This window comes from Branchiostoma floridae, chromosome 16 (genome assembly GCF_000003815.2).
Source record: "Branchiostoma floridae strain S238N-H82 chromosome 16, Bfl_VNyyK, whole genome shotgun sequence".
NCBI classification, from domain to species: Eukaryota; Metazoa; Chordata; class Leptocardii; order Amphioxiformes; family Branchiostomatidae; genus Branchiostoma; species Branchiostoma floridae.
Window position 1 is genome coordinate 16809124 of NC_049994.1, and position 20437 is coordinate 16829560.

Sequence of the window (20437 nt, forward strand, 5' to 3'; positions counted from 1 at the left end):
GTAAATTTATGTATTGTTTCCTTCGTTGTGTTCATAAGCTTCATATGAATAATCTGTTCACGTTTGTAATCAGGTTTACAGAGAACTTTGACATTTTCATTATGTCTCTCGCTCCACCCACCAACTTTCCTTTATTTTCCCACCAAAACCGTCACAAAGGGAGACTGAAGATGGACGTGGACATGGAAGAGGAAAAAGTTCAAATTGAACACCACACACCGCATGTCCAGACGTTCAATATCCAATCATACTTACGTATTTCCGAATCAGAACATTCCTTTGCACGAGCCAGGGCAGGTCAGAGATCAGGTATGAGCTCGTACATCGCTGCTGTCCTCATCTTGTCTTCATCTCAACTCATCACGTAAGGCAGAGGCTTTGTGATGCAAGCCTACACACAGGGCGTGTTAGTCTGCCCTTGTGTAAAACCTAATCTAGCACACCCCTTGTTCCCACCCCAGAGATGTACTGTAGAATATTTCTACAGAATAAGTGACATTCCGTAGATAAGGGGATTGTATGTTCCGCGGGGAAACACCCTCCTATTGTGCAATCATTTTGTTGTTATGAAGCATGACAATATTACACGAGAGGATAGCTCTTTTTCACAGCCACACCTTTATTTTCACCGACGTTTCGGTGACCGTCTGTCCCCTTCCTCATGGCAATTCTGACTGGTTCACATTGTACTATATTGATATGTGTCGCTGGTTACAGACCGCAACAGTGACAAATATAGCTGTGGTACAATGTGAACCAGTCAGAATTGTCCTGAGGAAGGTGACAGACGGTCACCAAAACGTCGGCGAGAATAAGATTGTGAAAGTGAAAGAGAACAATCTCTTTATTCAGTGACATACCAACACGACCTGATGAAACTATTCACTAATAGAGGACAGTAGGCATTCCTGCAACAATCCCTACTTAACACACGGAAACATAGCTAACACTGAATGATTGTACATTGTTGTCCTCATGTTGCCGCGCCGTACCTTCTTCTTACCAAAGTTTATTCAACTGACGCCATTGTTAGTTCCTATCGTTATTCCTTGGCTCATGAAGGTTCTCCAATATTATCCTATTAATTTTAACGTATTGTCAGCACATCTTGGAGTCCCCCTTCTCTCTGCTTGTCAAGCATCTTGCCGATCCATCGCCTGCGTCTGTCTACTCTCATACGTCAGACGCAGTTAAAGACTAGCCGCCCTAGAGAGCATTTACGTGTTGGGCCTCCTGAGGATTAATTAATTCCCACGGCTGTTTTAGGCGACTAATTAAGGGTCGGGTTGGAATTGATTAGAGGGAGGAGTGAACCGGAGGTCGGTAGGGAAGGGGCTGAATAAAATAAGGTTACGGTGCTGTGATCAGGAAGGAAAATATTAGTGGCGTCGGGCGTTGCGTAACTGGTAGAGCGTTCGGTTCGGATCTATAGGTCCTGAGTTCGATCCCTGCCGTTGTGACATTGGGAACGACACTTTACACGACTTCCCTCCCTTCACACTTCAATTGGCACCTGACTTCGGTCGGGGGAGTAAAAGGCTTCTGTCTGCACCGTGTATGTGGCACTTTTAATATAAGTTACAAAATCTTGAGTGCAGTGCCACATTGTCTTCGTCTGTCCAAAAGCATAAATAGTAAGTTACGGGCGTGTGGGGCTAGATGGCTTAGAAGGTGTGAAGACTCTTTAGTCTTGTAGCTAGCAGGTTTTGGAGCAATGATAAATGTCATCCAATTAACTAACAACCATTCAATACTGGATATGGCTACATACGCAGGTGTTTTCTCTGTGTTTATTAGTTGGTCAGGTGCAAGCAATGCGAATATATGATAATAAATGCACCTCCTGTGTCGGAGGTTTTGAACTCTGTGTGTGTGGTCTTTGTGAGGGGTTTAAAGAATCTGAAAGTCTTGCATCGCATGGATATTCTTTCTGACGGTATAGCAACATATACGTGTCATCGACGGAAACTCAGTCGATCAGTTTCTGCCGATGGCGTCAAAACTTTCATACTAGTACATTTACATGTTACAAGATGCACATACTACAATAGCCATCAGTGTAATTTGTTTCGGGATTCAAACGTGGATGCTGCGCATTTGGCATAGTCGGATTGTTCTGGAAAAATTCATTCATATGCTCATTGCAGACATTCAAAGGCATGGGGAGCCAGGAATTAAATATTTGCTTTTTAACTTCTCGGTGCTTCTGGTCGTGATGTCTACAGCTGTATACTATTAGTTGGTTCTGACATTTCGACAAGCTTTAGTATCAAAGCAAACTGTATCAGTGTCACTATCAGAGAATTCAGTGAGTCATGCAGCATCATGGTCGTCCATGCTGTTGTCTAACCGCGTCTTCCTGAGTGCCGTGAGTCCTTCGTATAAGTCTTCCTGAAACAAAACATAGCAAGTTCGCCTGGGATCATCGAGGGACGCCCCACGAATTGTTACCATTAACTCACCGGGATAATTAGTCGTGAGCCATGGTTGATTGCAGTGCATCACAATTATGTCGGCGGGACGAAAGTGCAAAGCTTTTACATATCCCACACTTTTTCATCATGTCATGATCAGCAGTTTCTTACCATTAAATTTTGGAAGCTACTTTGGGGGTACCTTTAATGATAATTGTACCATCACAATTCCAAGATTTAATGAATGATTATTCACAAAACTTAAGAGCCTTAGAAATCTTTGCAGCTAGCTTAACTGCAATTTCGAGCTGAACTGCAATTTCAAAGCTAAGTGGACCGACAGTACAATATGGTAGTACATAGCCTCTTAAGCAGACTTAGGCTGCGTTTATTTTTGGGAGGGGGGGGGGGGGGGCACTGATTCGCTTTTCTTCTGCCATGCACATCAGTCTGGCTTCTCCAAACAGAAAGTTTTAGGGTGCAGTAAAACTCCCTTTCCATGCACACTCCCTCTTACGGTATAGAGAAGCTTAGCCTATGTTGAAAATCGCGAACCAGCGCTCTCCTCCCCAAAATAAACGCCACCGCCCAGAAGTCTACGAGTCAGGCTATTAGTGTATAGATCTGGGCCATGCCAATATGGCTCCTGATAGATCACGGATAGTGCAGAACAAAATTGAAAGGTTATAGGACTTACCGGAAGACTTTTGACACCCGTATTGCGAGCATACCCATTATCAGCAAGTGAAAATGTTAAGAAATATGTTTTTCATGTCATTTAATCACATAAACTCGTAGCAAGTCCCTACCTTTCATCAGTAGTCGATCTGCAACTTACCGAGCTTTCCGGAGAACAGACAGCTAGCTGATCTTCTGGCAATGACGAGGCCTCCGTGTCATCTTTATAACAAGGATCCATCAATTGGTGTTGGCCCCCTACTGCCAAATCAATCTGATATCTAGGCCACGCTTCATGTGGTAACATCATACGATCTTTTTTCTTGTGCCATTCAGGTTATTATAACTATACGTCCTCTGAGTCTGATAGACCTTAAGCTTGCGTGGTGCTGCCAGGCGTTTAATTTGCTCATCTATCATACGGATGAGTGTAGCATAAAGGTAAACAGAAGGGCTTAACATCTAGTTAAATATACATTTGCTCATAGTGTTTGTCATGAACAGTTTATCAAGTAGCATTTATGTCTACTACATTCACAGCATGCTTTAAGGATTTTAGAGAGGCGCTTTCAAGGTATTTCTTAAGTTTGTTTAAACAAATTTGCAAGATTATACAAGCGCTTGTTTTTCTTGAAATTGCAAGACTCTACAGGGGCTTTCAAAGCCAGAAGCAATGACACACATCATTTTACCAATGCCGGCATCATTCTAATTGCCTAGATGATTACTGTGATTGACGGAAATGTCACAAACTTTGCTTGACGTTTAGTGTGTCTGTGTTAGTGTGTCAGGTACGGCTCAAGTATTGCAAGAGACGTAACGACAAAGCTCAATTGTAAGGAATAATGGCTTCGTTGTGAGGGGTGATGGAGTCAGCTTCCATTCTTCTGGGAGTGTTTGAAGGCTCATTAGAGCTGTGATTGTGATATCAGCTGAGCCGTAAAATACATCTAATGTCAGCATAACGGCGTCGTAGATTGTCGAGGGAAATGTTAAAGTCTAGAGATTCACAGCGTGATATCTTCTCTCTAATGACTGTCACAGACAACTTTTATTGCCGACAAATAGGTCATTCAACTTTTTCTTCCGCAGATGTGAGTCGAGAGTCAGTTTGCATTTTTCGTGTAAATGTATTCGATAAACATATTCCCATAAATCACCTGAGGTATCCCATCAAATGAATGGAGTTACAATTCTCCTAGGCCTAAAGGTATAATGAACAAATTGATATTGGTCTATAAAATGAAAATGAAATGGTCTCTATCCAGTGATGTGTGCTTTGTAGTTCTCAATGATAAAAGCCATCTCAATGTTTCAATGTATTGGGACTTAACATATATACCTTGTGCTCCTGTACTACTGTAATTCTGAAGTTGTGGCGTCGGGCGTGGCGTAACTGGTAGAGCGTTTGGCTAGGAATCTATAGGTCCTGAGTTCGATCCCCGCCATGCCCCGACGTTGTGCCCTTGGGAAAGGCACTTTACACGCACGACCTTCCTCACTTCACCCACAGCACGAAAACAACTTTTTAAGCAAAGTTTCAGAGATACGTATTAAGCCCTTAAAGGCGGAGAAATATTTTAGCGGATTTTAAGATCTATTAAAGGCATCGGAAACATACATTTGGCCTTTACGGAAGATTTCAGCGTTTGTAAATCTAACTTAATCTGTTGGGTTTCTTTACGTGAATTTTACATGTATTTTAGTGTGCCGAAAAGACAACTTAAATGTCTCAAAAATATTTTCTGTCAAATCGGACAAATACCGTTTCTCTAGATCTGTTACAAAATACATGTTAACCGGCCAAGTCAAATGTAATAAACCTTTGTCTGGTGTTAGATAAAACATTGCGTCATCTGTTTTATACCAGTGGCAAGATTTAGTCAAAACTGAAAATTATTGCGCTTTCTGGTACAAAATGTTATGTTTATACCTCAGCAAATACAAATACAATACAATACAAAGTCAAATACAATAATCTTCTGTGTTTTTTTAGCTATTTCGAAAGCATTTGACGTATTCAAACTTTCTGTGCGCAAGGTTTAATTCGAACAGGGAGAACCTCTCACGGTTAGCTTATATGCGCTCTTTTACGTTTTATGAAATGTTGCGTATACCATGGTCAATATTGACCGAAGGATGCCATATATATATAATTTATTTAGAACCGTCATTTACGGAAAGAAGGGAAGACCTCCCCCGTTAATATATTTGCCAAGACGTATATGAAATGTTGCGTATTTCATTTGAACATACGACATGTTTAATCTTTGAATCCGCCCAGTTTAAGCGAACTAGGAGAGACCTCCCTTGTTTAGCTTATATGTTGCCAAAACGTATATGAAATGTTGCGTATTTCTTTTGAACATACGACATGTTTAATCTTTGAATCCGCGCAGTTTAGGCGAACTAAGGGAGACCTCCTCCGTTTAGCTTATATGCTGCCAAAACGTATATGAAATGTTGCGTATTTCTGTAAAACATACAACAAGTTTAATCTTTGAATCCGCGCAGTTAAAGCGAACTTGGGGAGGCCTCCCACGTTTAGCTTATATGCTGCCCAAACGTATATGAAATGTTGCGTATTTCTGTTGAACATACGACATGTTTAATCTTTGAATCCGCGCAGTTTAAGCGAACTAGGGGAGACCTCCCCCGTTTAGCTTATATGTTGCCAAAACGTATATGAAATGTTGCGTATTTCTGTAAAACATACGACATGTTTAATCTTTGAATCCGCACAGTTTAAGCGAACTAAGGGAGACCTCCTCCGTTTAGCTTATATGCTGCCAAAACGTATATGAAATGTTGCGTATTTCTGTAAAACATACAACAAGTTTAATCTTTGAATCCGCGCAGTTAAAGCGAACTTGGGGAGGCCTCCCCCGTTTATCTTATATGTTGTCAAGACGTATATAAAATGTTGCGTATTTCTGTAAAACATACAACAAGTTTAATCTTTGAATCCGCGCAGTTTAAGTGAACTAGGGGAGACCTCCCCCGTTTAGCTTATATGCTGCCAAAACGTATATGAAATGTTGCGTATTTCTGTAAAACATACGACATGTTTAATCTTTGAATCCGCGCAGTTTAAGCGAACTAGGGGAGACCTCCCCCGTTTAGCTTATATGTTGCCAAGACGTATATGAAATGTTGCGTATTTCTGTTGAACATACAACAAGTTTAATCTTTGAATCCGCGCAGTTTAAGTGAACTAGGGGAGACCTCCCCCGTTTAGCTTATATGCTGCCAAAACGTTCATAAAATGTTGCGTATTTCTGTAAAACATACGACATGTTTAATCTTTGAATCCGCGCAGTTTCAGCGAACTAGGGGAGACCTCCCCCGTTTAGCTTATATGTTGCCAAAACGTATATGAAATGTTGCGTATTTCTGTTGAACATACGACATGTTTAATCTTTGAATCCGCGCAGTTTAAGCGAACTAGGGGAGACCTCCCCCGTTTAGCTTATATGTTGCCAAGACGTATATGAAATGTTGCGTATTTCTGTTGAACATACGACATGTTTAGTCTTTGAATCCGCGCAGTTTAAGCGAACTAGGGGAGACCTCCCCCGTTTAGCTTATATGTTGCCAAAACGTATATGAAATGTTGCGTATTTCTGTTGAACATACGACATGTTTAGTCTTTGAATCCGCGCAGTTTAAGCTAACTTGGGGGCACTACCCCCGTTTTATCTATTAGCTAATACCGTCTCAAAGGTTTTATGAAACGTTGCCTTTTTCTGCTGAACATATGGCATGTTTGAAGCGCAGTTTATGCGAACAGGAGGAGACCTTTTCCTTTTTATTTTATACCGCATATATGTTCTGAAATTCCAGGGTCTAAATCAGGGTGAGGCCGCCTGTTTTCTTTGTGGCAAGTTGACCCTCGAGCTAAGAGACGGTAGAAATCCCGACTACTGCTATGAATATCTCCGCGACTCAACCTCTGCTTGAAGAATAAGGATGTAGTAGGTATAGCGTTTTGTGTAGTGAGTTGTGTTTTCTCTATAAAACGGCAAGCAGTTCTTACTACAGGTAAATGTACGAAATATGTTTATTTCTTTATCTACAAGCAAGCGTCGAGAAAGAACAGTTTGTGCACACAGGCGGTGTCTTCTCGTGTTGCTCGTGTTTGTTTGGGTTTAATTTAAATATGGTGATATGCGTGGGCAGGCAAGATGTAAATTTATTCAGCGTTACTTCGTACTCGCCATGGGGCATAACACGCCTCCGTCCGTCCGAGGAGGTTGAACTTCCTTGGTCCGTCTGTAGCACAGCTGTATCATGTGATAGGATGTATCCAATGGCAGAAAAGAGTGGGGGGTTCAAATTTACGGGCCATACGTACGACAAGGAGCGGTTATTTTCCAGGCGTTCATTTTTGAAGAGAAGTTTTGAAGAAAGTTTGGGCCTGTTCTACTAACTTCTAGCCCGCAAGTTGTGGCAGCGACACCGCTTTTACCGCCTAGGACCCACGGTGACGGAATTTGACTCAGAGATACGAGGTGGCTATCATTCTGTACAAGCTGTTGTTGTTGGAAATCGACACAGAATGGAAATCACGGCCCTCGCACCATCCGGATTAATAGAAGCCGAGACTGCAAGCTGAACATGTTTCGCGTTCACAGAATCCAGGACCATCCAACAACACGAGTCATATCTTATTCCTGTGGTGACCAGATGGAACTGTACATGTGTGCTCTTTTTAACTTACACCGAGACGCTTCACCCGACACTGGAAATGGGACTGTGGACTGCTGCACGGAATTGCGCAACCGTTGTGATTGTTTCAACTGCCGACTACATCATATTAAAAGGCCACAAATATCTAGTAGGCAGTAGTTTCTTTTTTTACTCTTCCATGTAATATTTTCTCGTAATTCAATAAAATTTCAAAGTTTCATCCATTGTATTTTCTTGCTTTGAAATGTGCTAATGATTATTCTCCTTAAATGGCACTTATCCACACCTTATAATCAACTTAATGCACACGTATATGAGACGTACAGAGGGAACTTTAAACATGTCTTAAGGGTGTTTTAGTGCGTATTTATGACAACTTTAAGCTGCTAAAAGAAAAATATAGACACATTAAATCCTCTTAATTCACACGTATATGAGACGTAAATAGGCTTTAGATCAGATAAACGTGAAGTTTAAACATGTCTTAAGGGCGTTTTAATAGGTATTTATGGTGAATTTAAGCTACTGAAAAGGCACCTAAACACGTTATAATCCACTTAATGCACACGTATATGAGACGTAAATAGGCTTTAAATCAAATAAACGTGAAGTTTAAACATGTCATAAGGGCGTTTTAATAAGTATTTATGGCAACTTTAAACTGCTGAAATAGTGAAAAGGCACCTAAACACACGTTATAATCCACTTAATGCACACGTATATGAGACGTAAACAGGCTTTAGATCAAATAAACGTGAAGTTTAAACATGTCTTAAGGGCGTTATAATAGGTATTTATGGCAAATTTAAGCTGCTGAAAAGGCACCTAAACACACATTATAATCCACTTAATGCACACGTATATGAGACGTAAATAGGCTTTAGATCAAATATACGTAAAGTTTAAACATGTCTTAAGGGCGTTTTAATAGATATTTATGGCAACTTTAAACTGCTGAAAAGGCACCTAAACACACGTTATAATCCTCTTAATGCACACGTATATGAGACGTAAAGGGGCTTTAGATCAAATAAACGTGAAGTTTAAACATGTCTTAAGGGCGTTTTAATAAGTATTTATGGCAACTTTAAGCTGCTGAATAGGCACTAAAACACACGTTATAATCCACTTAATGCAATTGTATATGAGACGTAAAGAGGCTTTAGATCAAATAAACGTGAACTTTAAACAAGTTTTAAGGGGGTTTTAAAAATCATTTACGACATCTTTAAGCTGCTGAAAGACAACGGGAAAACCGGAAAATAAGGACTAACACGGACCTACAGAAAGACCACTTAAAGGCAATATTTACGTACTCGTATAAGTGGTGTATAGATCCGTAAAGAAGGAAAATACGTCAACATTACGCATGGTTTCTGCACGCTTAAATACCGTTTTTCGTGCCGTGACCCAGGTGTAAAAATGGGTACCTGACTTCGATCGGGGAGGTAAAAGGCTACCTTCACATTCTGTCTGTACCTTGTATGTGGCACTGTTAAAAGAAGTTACAAAACTTGAGTGCAGTGCCACATTGTCCCCGTCTGCCAAAGAGCAAATCGAAAAGAAATTCTGAAGTCACTTAAAAATCTTCAAAATGCTTCAATTTTTCACTCTTAGGAGATCAATCACTTAGATTCCTACTCAAGACGTCAAATTAGAGGGCACATTATGGGAATCTTCACGACCCCTGTGCACTGTTCTTCTTCTTTAGTTAATAAGAAGCACACAGAATTGCCTGGAATGCTCAAGTGTCCGTTTGTCATTCGGTCGACAGGTTAAATCAAGTCTTTCATCTTGTTCTTTCTGGTGGAAAATGGGCACACAAAGCAATAAGTCCGCATTCAGACAATTCCGCCCTTGACGTACTTTGCAAACAATGCTCAACGGCAAGTACTGGATTACTCAATAACATTGATTGCGAGGAATCGATTTTGTAGTAAACACTTAGGAATTGTGATTTGCTGGACCTGTTTGCGTTTCGATTGGCCTCAGAAGATGTAGATTAAGAGGAGATTATTTCCAGGTTCTCCATTGAATCATTGTCTAACAATTTTGGCGTCATGTAATCTCCAAACAGATTCCTCCGTGGCATAAGTTAGTAACAAAAGCTGGGAAAGGAGTTTAGCCGGCAGAGAAGTCGGCTTCACGAAGATTGGCCACGCGGCCAATTTTACTCCTCTGCTTGTATTACTGGCTTATGCCACGGAGGAATCTGCTTGGAGATTAGGCGTCATGCTATTCATTATGGTACGTTGAATTTTGACGTACTTTTCATCATTCTCTAAAATAAGATGAACCTCAAAAATTTCCTCATCAAAATTCCAAGGCGTACATGAATGGAAAATAGAAAAATATAGAAAAAGGGTATTCATGTAGTAATGTTCGAAGCCAAAAGTTGGTGATGACAGTGACTGATGTGTAAAAAATGTGGGATTCTGAGATGATCGACAGACCGTGCTTACTTTGGTCCCGAATCGTCCTTGCTCAGGTCAAGGAATATTGTAAGTCTGTCACACTTTGCCACATCTCACCTGTGACAAATCGACCGGCCACGTTCTATTATTAGAAAATGCAACTTTGGCCCCGAAACATTAGTGAGCGTTTCGGTGACAAGCCAGCTGCAGAGACCGCTCTTCACGCTCGCTGCTCTGTCATCGCAGTTTGAATAGATTACCATAAAAAAGTCACCTGAAAGTGTCCTGAAGGCGACTTCGATAGGAACAGCCGTGTTTCATGATTAATGAGCGCATCATCGGAGGAAATGTACCGTCGAATAGGCCCCTGACCGCCTGCCACCATTACTTAATTTAACTTAATAACAGTGTAACCCCCTTCAACATGGAATACTGACAGAATTCGGCTCCACTGACTCGTGAAAATGTTCCTATTGATCGCCGTGTCACGAGCCCCCGAGGCTCTCCCAGGGAAATAATGCGTCTTTTACTTTGCCAAGTGTTCCCATCATGGCGCGTATTGGATGCTTCACGAAGACTAATCGTTCTGTAAAGCTGATGTGCTGCATGCTGGCATCGGATCATTGACTGCGATTAATGATAACGTGTCGGTCGCTGTTCGACACCAATCTCCGAAAGGTTTTCATACATTTTACTGTCGCCTCTGGTTGAGTTTTGCAAAATACAATGAAGAAAAGAAATTGTCCTCAACAAAATACCAAGGCGTACATGAATGAAATACAGAAAAAGAAAGAAAACGAGTATGAAGGCGATTGATTAATGATAACGTATCGTTCGGTGTTCGACACCAATATCCGAAAGGTTTTCATGCATTTTACTGTCGCCTCTGGTTGCGTTTTGCAAATAAAAATGAAGCAAAGAAAGTGTCAAAATGCCTGAAGGAATAAATTGAAAAAAGAAAGAAAAAGAGTATAAAGGCGAGTAATGATAACGTATCGGCCGCTGTTCGACACCGATCTCTGAAAGGTTTTCATGCATTTTACTGTCGCCTCTGGTTGCGTTTGCTTTCAAGTTGAGAGAATTTTATTCTAAACTTAACTGCGAAGGCTAGCCGAAACGGTCGATAACGTTGATAACGTATCGGCCGCTGTTCAACACCAATATCCAAAAGGTTTTCATGCATTTTACTGTCGCCTCTGGTTGAGTTAGCTTTGAGAGAATTTTATTCTAAACTGCGAAGGCTAACCGAAACGGTTGATAACGTTAATGACGTATCGGTCACTGTTCGACACCAGTATCCAAAAGGTTTTCATGCATTTTACTGTCGCCTCTGGTTGAGTTAGCTTTGAGAGAATTTTATTTCAAACTGCGAGGGCTAGCCGAAACGGTTTGCGATGGAATGCCAATGGCGAATGCCGTTTGTAGATAAGGTTTTATCCTGCAAGACAAATTCTCCGATAAGATGATGGGAAGACTAACTTACTTCCCGTCTGGCATATCCGAAGGTAAAATATGACCAAACCCAATTTCCGCTGTGCTTTCCATCCATCAGAAGTGTACATAAAACAATGTGGCCGCTAATGCGTCTCCTGGAGACTGTCTTAGAAACGTTAAGACATTGGCGTAGCGAGGACATGGCGCTGAAGATCCTTTTTATCATCTTGTAATTCTGATCTGCGAGTAAGCTGAGAGTAATTCCTACTCCTTCTTGTACTTACTGATAAAGTAAAACTTTATCAGTAAAAAGGTCACTGGTTATTGCAAACCTTCAGAAGATTAGAATACGTCCTTGCTACCTCCTTCATATGCTTATCTCAATACGTGCTTTACATGCAGCAGCCCAAGTGCACACTCCAAGCGAAGTTCGGAGGGCGACTGTTAAGAGAGTTGCGTCGTCACAGAATGTCGTTCAGTTTCTTACCGAGGATTACGGTAAGACTGGATTTGGTTCAGGTCGTAGGTCACGTTGCCCTGGGATATCATGGCTGCCACTGTGCTCGGATAAGCCGCAGGTGTCAAAGGTGATGCGATTATGTACATCATTAGCGCCCACCTTCTGTATACACATATTCGTCATCCGAGAGAACACGCACCCAGGTGGTCATAAGCCATTAAGGCATAAACCATTAGAACAATCATGGTAAGACAACTTCCACGAATGTCCTAAAGTACTATTTCTAGATGCGTGGTAAAGTTTCGTTATATCTTACTGATGATTAAAGAATTTTGCATCCTAGAAATCGGTTTACATGTTGCAGTAATACGCGAGAGTGAAATGTGTTACATGCCACAGCTGGCAGATCCCTAGGTGGCCGACTTTGTCTCGTGAGTTGAAAGGGTTCATACTACATAAATAGAATAAATCATTCTCATTGGTGGATGGTCATGTGATACGGCAATCGGGTTTTAGGACAGTGTATTGGAACATAATTAGCTAAACGCTAAGTATGAAATATGTCAACTTTATTTGTCAAGCTGTCCAATTATGTGAACAGTACGCGTATGATAATGGAGTCTACTTATCCCCCCCCCCTTCCCTGGTATACAGACTGAGCAAGACGTTTACATGCCTGAAGTAAGCATTACGCAAACACAAACACGGGATAAAGTGAGAGCCTTTCAGTCCAGTACCTCCTTTAAAGCCCAAGGGTCGTATTTTCCGTCATATTTTCCATATGTCATAAAAGAGTCCTCTACACACACGTGACTACCATCACCACAAGGCTTACATGTTTTACCACCCTGCCTTTATCAGAAAGAGACTGATATTACACATTAGTAGTCATTACCTCCTCTTCTGCTGCCAGTAATGCTTCCTTATGAATTTCTCGTAAGTACGGGGCAAACGACAGGTTGTATTGACGTATGAGTTATTACAACGTTTAGGGTAGTCCGGAACTGTCCATCTTTAATCACTATAATGTACACAGGCTTGTTACAAAATTTTATTACCGGTTAAAGTAGCCAATGATATGTAGCTGGTGAACTTAAAGGAAATAAGAATCAACCTCAATTGTCTGGTAGGAACAAGGTGTGACTTAGGCTACAGGAAGAGATTGATGTTTGAGATGGATTTGGGTGCGTTCGAAATCTATTTGAACTCTCGTAACACAATACTGAACCTCACAAGGGGTTTCCCATTCTGAAATAGTTTAGCACTTTGTGAATATGTCAACCAATCTTTATTACCTGGGACACCACGACAGTGATATGATTCAGTTTGCCTCTTCAAGTGTCATCACAGACTGAATATTGCATCATTTTGGAACATGGCCTCGCACTCTACACAAAAAGAAAACACATTAGCGTCTGAACGACGAACGGCATGCCACTTGGGGATGCCTCACGGTGTTGTATAAATCTTGCCTTGACCAATTTGCATATCACGGTCCAGCACTTGGAAGATGACGCACAGGTGTCCTGCATTCTGACACGAAATACTCTTCAGGAATTACCTCGGCAGTCGGTATGACTTGGTGATGGAGCACTTCTCTAGACCATATCCTTCCATTAATTACTTCAATTACCCATTCCAGCACGTCTCCCCCTACCATGACCCTCCCTCACGTAGAAGTAAGACCTCCGCGGGTGGAGGAATCCCCTACAGGGTGCTCACTGTGCAAGGCAATATACAGGCCGCTCGTTTATATTCCACAACCTTGTGATATGCGATCCATCAATTTCAAACGTTTCATCTTCAACAGGATTGTTGTGAGGGGCTCGCTATTGCGTCGGGCACAAAAGTGAGAGTCGCCAGATTGCCAGGGCGTTCCTTTAATTCTGTAATTGAAGACGAGGCGGCCATGAAGGTCAGCGGTATTGATTCCCTGAATATTACCGAGGCGGTTTTTAATGTCCCAATGCTGCATATTTAGCCCACAGTGATCGGTACACCCCCACACTTCGCACCCATGACTCCAAATGATCATAGCTTAGCAGCTCGGCACCAGCGGCAACTTCACCCGCTGGTTGATGTATTGTACACAAACTTTACTAATAACGTGAAGATAATAATCTTGGAAAGTGCTGAACGCTCACGTTTATTCTGCAGACACAGACTTAATCTTTAAGGCTTAGACCTGTCCGCTGTAGTGACGGTGAGCGATAGTATGCCGGTGTTAACTAATCCCACTCACCCTATAGCGGCTGACCTACGCAGGTGGCCGCCTCCTGACAAAGGTGATGACTGGCAAGAAATGGCACGTACCACAGTAGAAGATGGAACCTGCAGGAAGCTATCACTACGGCACAGTTCAAGAAAAAGGCATTTCAATTCTTCTACCGACGGCGTGCACACTTCTGCATCAAGTGGTTGATAGATCTTTGCTCTGTAATGCTCTGTAGGAGTGGCGGTTTTTCTACTTCTTCTTTGTGTGGATTTATTACATAACCCTGCCGTAAGCCGTAAGAGAAGCTGGTACTCCGCTATAACTTACAGGAGATTGAGCAAGACAGGGATCGGTTTGATCCAATATCAAAGGATTCGGCCGTGCAGATTTATAGAGATACACAATAACTTTGAGCGTGTGCAGAATGGAAGCTCCCCGGAGCTTAACGGATTTTACTATTGGGTTTCTATTATCCAGAACACTCGTATTCACCACAGGACGCCTGTCCATTGCACACGCACAACCTTTACGGAGAATGTGATGAAATTTGTTATGGTGTGTTCTTTGCACATATAAACTGCCTCTGGAAATATCATTCTCGGGTTAGTGTGGTCGTTGTGCACTGGAATCAGTCTTATTTTCTTCTGCAAGAACGGGAAACTGTTATGGTACGTTCTTTGCTTATATAAACTGCCTTCTGAACTTTTATTCTCGGCTGAGTATGGTCGTTGTACACTGGAATCAATCTTATTTTCTTCTACAACAGCGGGAAACTCATTCATGGTATTCTGTGCTCATCGAGGTTGATGCAATTTGAAGGGTCCTTAGTCTTTTTAATGCCAAGGTTGACTAAACGTTCTGTAATTTGAATTAGAAGTAATGTAGTTGCAGAGTTGAAGGATAGATCATTGCTTACGTTGTATGCATGCATATTGTTTTTATAAGTGATCTTCTATAAGGCCGTATGTTAGCACATATGTGCATTTACAATACAAGTTCCACAATACGAACCTATGTAAGATATTTATAGCTATTTATTGTCTTGAATAACAATTACCTAATCGTCATAGCTTGTTGATCAGCAGGGTAGGAGGATGGAGCATTGCTTACAGGGAATACGGTATGTTCCAGAATGAATGCATGCCGCTCCAGTGATGTCTGTGGTCATATGTAAGGACGTATGTCCATTTACAGCTTTCTGCAATCACAACCTTAAACTATGCACATGTACGTGCGTATCAATTTAATTTCTTGAATTCCAATGATACGACAGTTTGGTATATAATCTCCATCTCGGCTAGGCTTTGGCTCTTCTAGACTCGATACTTTGGATTAATCATAGAATCGTTGATAAGAACGACAGAAGTTAAGATACACTTATTAGGACTTAAAATGATGCAAAATGCATCTCTGTTATATATTTTGTCTGACCCTTACCTCTTCCCTCATGACCTCAATGAAAAGCGGCCTGCAGGCCAACCTGAGCTTTTATGAACATGAATACCTGACATCGACAGTAAACAAAGAAATAAATGAATAGAAATATCGTCTCGGGCGGAATATGCTTGGGCAACTGCAATATCACAAAAGCCATCATTCCCTGCAGAGTCATCAGAATGTATCTGGGATAAAGATATAGCTCTGTGTCTGTTGGAATTCAAGAACAATTATTAACTTACGTTAGTTAGATTGGATTGACTGTGACTGGATGCCAAAGCAATTCAAGTTTCATTTTTCACATCTTGCATTGTCTTTGTCAGCGGGGACGTGTAGATACACTGTTAATGGGCTGAATTCTAATTATGCGAACGACATTATGGTTACCTGTAGTACTTTGTCACCATAATCTACTCAGAGATGATTTACTATGAAGAACTATTCTTTGCACAAATTATAATCCAGCCCATTAGCACCTTTGTAATAGCCTCAGGCTCTGGTTGTAAGTCTTTCACAGCCTTACAAATAACGGTGCTAAACCAGCACCAGTTGGAATTCCGTTACCGCTCCCTGCATCACTTTTACGTGTATGAAGTATTGTTCATAATGACTGTGATGTACTGCCGCTAGGGGACCTTCTAGACTTATTCATTAATTACGCAGGGATTCGTGCGTTTATTGCCACCTTCGTAATGCGCTTTGCTGCTGGCTTCATTGCATATGCTTCAAGGTCCTTCAAATGAATGAGATTAAGTTCTTGAAACATTGGATAAAATATACGAATGTCCACAGGCAAGTATACTGAAATAAAGTACATATACGTGGATATGATTGTATGCAAGTCCAGTCTGTAATATACCAGGTGTAGTAAAGATAATCCACCGTGAAAAAAATGTCGTTTGCATAATTACAATTCTGACCATAAACGCCGTGTATTCCATTTTGGGGGATTTCCGCTAATGCATTTATTAATTTAGGAAGAGACTTGGGTGTTGATGAAATTTAGACCCGCTGAACACAGAAGGCGCGTTACCAGCCAAAGGATAAAGTAATGGTACCCAGGTGGTATTTAAGGCACACCCCCTTACATAGATGATGTGGACTGGTATATTTGTTTGGAGGGTAGTTATACTGATTACATACATGGTTCACATGGTAAAGAACAGATTCTTTGATGACTTCTTCACGATTTTTTGAAGAATAATAGTAGATTTGTTGCTCTGGTTATTGTACCTACTTTTTTTGCGGTGGGATATTTTGGGAATGTCTGTTCTTTGTTTACAATTATGCCACAGCAAGTAAATTTTATGGATGACATCAGCGCGCTCATTAATTTTCGCCTGATTTCAGAAAAAAAGAAGAAGGATTTTTTTCCTCTTCGGGGATGGTCAGATAGAGGCAAACATGTTGTGTTGTAGCCCAATAATCATACTTGTAAAAGTGACATTAGAGAGGTAGCCATGACTATAGTTGCAGAAGTGAAACTTGCCATGAATGTAGTTGCCAGCTTATCAAGTGGTATCACACTAGTATCACTTTTACTACACTAGTCCGGAATGAATGCCTTTTAGTTGTGATGCTACGTTTTGTCACTTCAAATCTTGTTTCAACGTTCATGGTGTCTATTTTGAAAATTTAGCCATCTTGTTTTTTTTTTACCCATCTTCGCACTTTCGCACTTTCATTATCTTTGCACTCTGCATATGATGTCATCCATAACATTTACTTACTGTGGTCTTACTCTGGCGTCACTCGCCAAATTGCACCTCACTTTCACCAAGTCCAAGATCCCCGCCACCACATTTATCATGCTGACACTGCCAATAACCAGAACCAACCATTGGTTGGTCTGCTCCCTCTTCGTGGTGAAATACTATGATTTGTCAATAGACCGATCCTGTCGAACGCCATATCGAACAAATGGAACCCCCTATTCTATTTCGAACACGTCCGTCAAAAACTGCCCCAATGGGACAGAAATGGCTATTTTTGACGGAGGCGTTCGAAATAGAACCATGAACGAACAGGGGGCGGAGTTTTGGGATCGGTCCATAACCAGAACCAACCATTGGTTGATTTGCTCCCTCTTCGTTGTAAAATACTATGATATGCCAATTGCGGCACTTATTCCATAGTTGATTACTATGAACAGTTATGAAAATAATAATTTGGTAAATGTATGGACCTAATTGTCAGAAATGCCATAATCACATGATATTACGACGCAAGGAACATTATCAAATACCTCGGCAAAAGAGTAGCAACTAAAAACGTGAAAACGGTCTATACTTTGCACAAGCAATGTCTTTTATATTGTTCTGGAATTTTTGTTTATCAAGACATTTCAAAAGCACAAACAGGCAATAACATTTACTTAGATGATTCCACTGTTGTTGTTTTATCGAAGACACACAAATGCAAGTAGGAAAGATGTCAATATCATGGACATAGTTTAACAGGACATAGTTGAATAACAAAAATAAATCGGAATGTCTTTTTAGTAAGTTAAACGTTCTTTGCACGGTCACGTTTTGTGGGTATTCAGTATTCAGGAAGTATATGATGATTATTCTATGTTCTTTTAACCAAGAGTGATTTATTTTTATGGAGGCAGTGTACCATCTGGACATTACGACGTCTCCCTTTTGATAATAATGTACGGCCAAACCTGGCACGACTGAATCTACTGGGTCGTGACATCAGAACATTACAATAGTCCAGTTCTAATCTACGAATCTGTTTTATCGCATCTACAACTTTCGCAGACATGCAGTGGAGGAAGGTATATGTTCCCTCAATGTACCATATAACGGTTTCATCAGTGTATATTCCGCGGAAATGGAGGGGGCTACAAGCATTACAGCTTGGTGGAGGGAATGAAAACAACTGGCGGACCAAGCGCGGGGCACCGCGGGTCAGGGGTTCCCAGTGGCTGGTTCGGACGTTATCGACTGAACGCAAGACCCTGGAAATTGCACGACAAAAGGGATATCGATAACTCGTCGCCCCTAACAACATGTCATTCACAGCATTGTCCATAACGATGCATCACAGCAGGCGTGCCGTGACAGGAATACGTAAGACCGCTTGATACATGGGTGGAACAGGAAGGGAGGCTTTGGTACTTCAGCACAAGCATTACTGAGATATCAGGGTTTTTGTCTGTTGGGCATGTTCAATTGATACATGGGTGGAACAGAGAGGGAGGCTTTGCAACGTTAGAGGAAGCATTACTAAGATAGCAAGTTTTTGCCTGTTGGACATGCTGAATTTAGCCCCCAATCAATTCAAAACTTTGGTAAAGCTACATCAAACATTCGCGGAACAGAGTAGGCAGAAAAAATTACAAAAAACTCACCTATCCGTTGGATATGGATATCTAACTACAAAGCAATCAACACAGAGTATCATTTCCTGTCTTCAAACAAGCCAGTCGTGTGGCAGAGGTACATGTAACTTCAACAGAAATATTGCCAAATTTCCTGCAATGGTATTCCAGACCCTCCTACTTTAGCACAAATATCAAGAAAACTCATAAAAGTGATACCTGCTGATTGATCTCCAAAGCAATTCCACACTTAAGTAGAATTTCGTACCTTCAAAGACACCGAGGATATTAGCAATCAGAGGTAGGAATATTCCAACCAACATTTTAAAGCAAGTTTTATATAGAAAGCAAAATCAATGTTTTGCGCTGAACTGTGGAGTCTATGTTTGCTTGGCGCGTCTGATCGGTCATGGATTATGTGTCATCGTGTCACGATGAGTTTGTGGCCTTATGGACAGTTTTTATCAAGTTTTTGTTTGCCGCAGCAGTGTAGAATCCCCGGTCAGAGGCCCAGGGCAGTCTATTTCTCACTGCTAACGGACATAATCATGTTGGCTGAAGCACTAGATTCTCCAGGCTATCCGTTAAGCAATATGGTAGAACTATTATTACGAAGAGAAATGTTCAGGTCCTATTGCAGCCACTCGTGGTCAATAGCAGAAGCGATAAGATATCATATGGCTCCTAAGATAAGACTGAGTTATTATCAACAACATAGCAGTTGAAGGTCACGAAAAAAAGCCTTAAGTGTTTATAGTTCACATCATAGCCACTTAGCACAATTGCGAAGCACACAAAGGTGGAGTCAAGGGTACCTGGGGCTTTTAAAACTTGGGCCATTTGCTCCGACTCACTAATGGAGACACATCTCGCTAAATTTTGCTCCAAACAATCTCCTACCTTTATATGATTGCAAATACATCATCCACGATGGCGGCCATTTTTCATCATACTTGTCATCCAAAGTACATAAACCGTTCGTCTTGCAATCGAGGTTGCTGAGACCAATTGTGGGGAATGGCGTCCGGGTTCATTTGCGAAATTGGCGTGGGGAATATCTGGTGGATGGCGATGAGGCAGGGGCCAGGATTGCACTCTGAGTAAAATCGGTGACAGAGTATCCCAGATGCACCGTTATTGCTAAAAGATGAGGTTGGTTTAACAGTCATCATGGTCCTGATGCTGTGTGTAGAGGAAGAGGAGTATCTGGATTTTTTGTCTGTATGAAGAGGATGAAGATAATTGGCGATGTGTTCTGCGTACTGATCTTTTCTTTTGAGTTGATCTCAATAACTATAGATAAACTTTGCAGTGGAAGCACATGAATCAAAGAATATCAGCACGGGAGATAAAGATTGATGGTTAAGA